This window comes from Rhinopithecus bieti, unplaced genomic scaffold (assembly GCF_001698545.2).
Source record: "Rhinopithecus bieti isolate Rb0 unplaced genomic scaffold, ASM169854v2 repeat_37535, whole genome shotgun sequence".
Lineage (NCBI taxonomy): Eukaryota > Metazoa > Chordata > Mammalia > Primates > Cercopithecidae > Rhinopithecus > Rhinopithecus bieti.
Window position 1 is genome coordinate 1 of NW_016841184.1, and position 2,126 is coordinate 2,126.

A 2,126-nucleotide genomic window follows, 5' to 3' on the forward strand; every position below is an offset into this window, starting at 1 on the left:
ACCCCAGACCAAGGGCGTTGGCTTCCAGGGACACAGAGAACAGACAGAAGAGACATGGGGTCTGGAGCCCTGCTGAGGCCCACTGACGGAGGTCGGAGGGTAGGAGGCTCCGTGGGCCTCGCTCAGCCAGATATTCCAGGGGTACCATTTTCTCCTGTAGGGCCCTCTGTGCCTATGTGGTGCACAGGAATGTGACCTGCATCCTACAGGAGGGAGCGGAGAGCTACGTAAAGGCTGAATACCGGCAGTGTGGATGGGGGCCCAAGTGCCCCGGGACAGTCACGTAAGTGCACTCCTCACCTACACACTTGGAATCCCCTGGCACAAGCGCCAGTCCTGCCTTCAGCCGAGAGCAGCTGCCAACTCCACAAGGGGCTTCTTGGACTCCAGAGAGCCCACCTGAGCCCCCATACAGGCCAGAGTAGAAGGCGGCCCCAGAAAAGAGGGTGCCAGGGAGGATCCCAAGGATTTGGGCTTGCAGCAGAGTATCACCTGCACAGACAGGGGCAGGCTTGGGTTGGAGCCCAGGAACCACAGAGGGACAAGGGGAGGGTTCTGGGGGCAGAGGCAGCACAAGGCTAGGAGGAAGTGACGGAGGCAGAAGGTGAGGGGAGAGGAGGGAGCACCCACCCTTAGGCAATGGGTGATGCCACAGGGGGGCCTGGCAGGCCCAGGGAGGACCGTGGTGACCACAAGGAGGCAGGCCATGGGGGCAGGGAGAGGAAGCCGGAGCAGCAGGGCTGCACGTGAGGACCTGTGGGACTGCATGCACGTGGGATGCACAGGTCTGTACTTGGAGAGGTTCACATGTATGTGTGGAAACAAACCTGTTGTCTCCGGTATGTCAGTGGGTAAGCAGGTATGTGGCTGAACAGGTGAGGGCATGGACCCTCGTGAGCCTGCCTGTACGCCAGACCTTCCCTTCCCTGCTCACAATCAGAGGTGCCCATCCACCAGCCTCTCTGACCAGAGCCAAGGTCCCGGAGCAGGCTAGAGAGGAGTGAAAAGAACTAAGGGGAGCAGGTGGGAGCCAAGAGTGGCCCCCAGGGCAGTGAGGGGACTGCCAGCGCCAGCTCCAGGGCAGTGCCCCTCCCTGCCCACAGGGAGGGCTGGGGTTGTGTCTGAGTTCTCCCAGGTGCCATTGCAGCCTGAGTGGAATTTCTCATGGCAGCATGAGCTAGAAGGGGTCCAAGTGGTCTTGGGAAGTGATGGGGCGAAATTCCTGCTTCTCTTCAAGCTACCAGGATGGGTGGGACTTCTACCTGCATCCTTCCCTAACATGACTGTGAGCTCCAGGAAGGCCTGCCCTTACCCCACCCCTGTCACCTTAAGCACAGAAAAAGTAAAACCCTGGGGGTGGTATGGGGGTGGGGAGACACACAGCCTTATGCAAGTGTCTGAGGGTGGCCCTGAGAGCCAGCTAGGGGGAGGAGCACAGCCCTCAGGTGCAGGATCCTGCTGTCTTGCTCTCTCTGCCCAGGTACCGCACAGTACTCAGACCCAAATACAAGGTTGGCTACAAGACAGTGACAGAACTCGCCTGGCGTTGCTGTCCTGGCTTCACTGGGGAACGCTGCTCTGAGCACCTCACGGACCATGGGGCTGCCCTACCCCAGCTGGAGCCTGAGCCTCAGATTCCTTCGGGGCAGCTGGGCCCAGGTCCCAGGCCCCCTTCCTACAGCAGAGCAGTCCCCAGTCCTCACGGTGAGTCTACCCAAGGAGACCCTCCAAGGTGACTGGGTTTCTTGGGTTCAGTGGCAGGGGCAGGGAGGGGACTGATCCCAGGCTAGCTGAGCTCCGGCATGGATGGGGAGGAGGAACCCCCAAGCCCCACCTTCACCCCATCATAAAGCTGAGGGAGTTATGCTGAGTGAGAAGGTAGGCTTAGAACAGAAAGTCTCTTGGGTAGCCTGGCAGTATGACAAGCTGAGAGCGTGAGGCCAGTGATGCCCCTGGGGCTCTCTTCTCCTCTTTCCCAGGAAGGAAAGGCCCAGGGCTGTTTGGTGAGCGGCTGGAACGCCTGGAGGGTGACGTCCAGCGCCTGGCCCAAACATATGGTACCCTCAGTGGCCTGGTGGCCAGCCACGAGGACCCCAATAGGATGACTGGGGGTCCCCGGGCTCCTG

The 2,126-nt window shown here is 60.6% G+C and overlaps 1 long non-coding RNA gene across 1 annotated transcript; it reads left to right on the top strand.

Moving 5' to 3' along the window:
• Window positions 1–45: 45 nt before the first annotated feature.
• Window positions 46–2,096, top strand: LOC108524981 (uncharacterized). Its single transcript, XR_001884183.1, has 3 exons — window positions 46–283; window positions 1,481–1,704; window positions 1,980–2,096. It is a non-coding gene; the product is annotated as an uncharacterized LOC108524981 (long non-coding RNA).
• The last annotated feature ends 30 nt before the right edge of the window (window positions 2,097–2,126 follow it).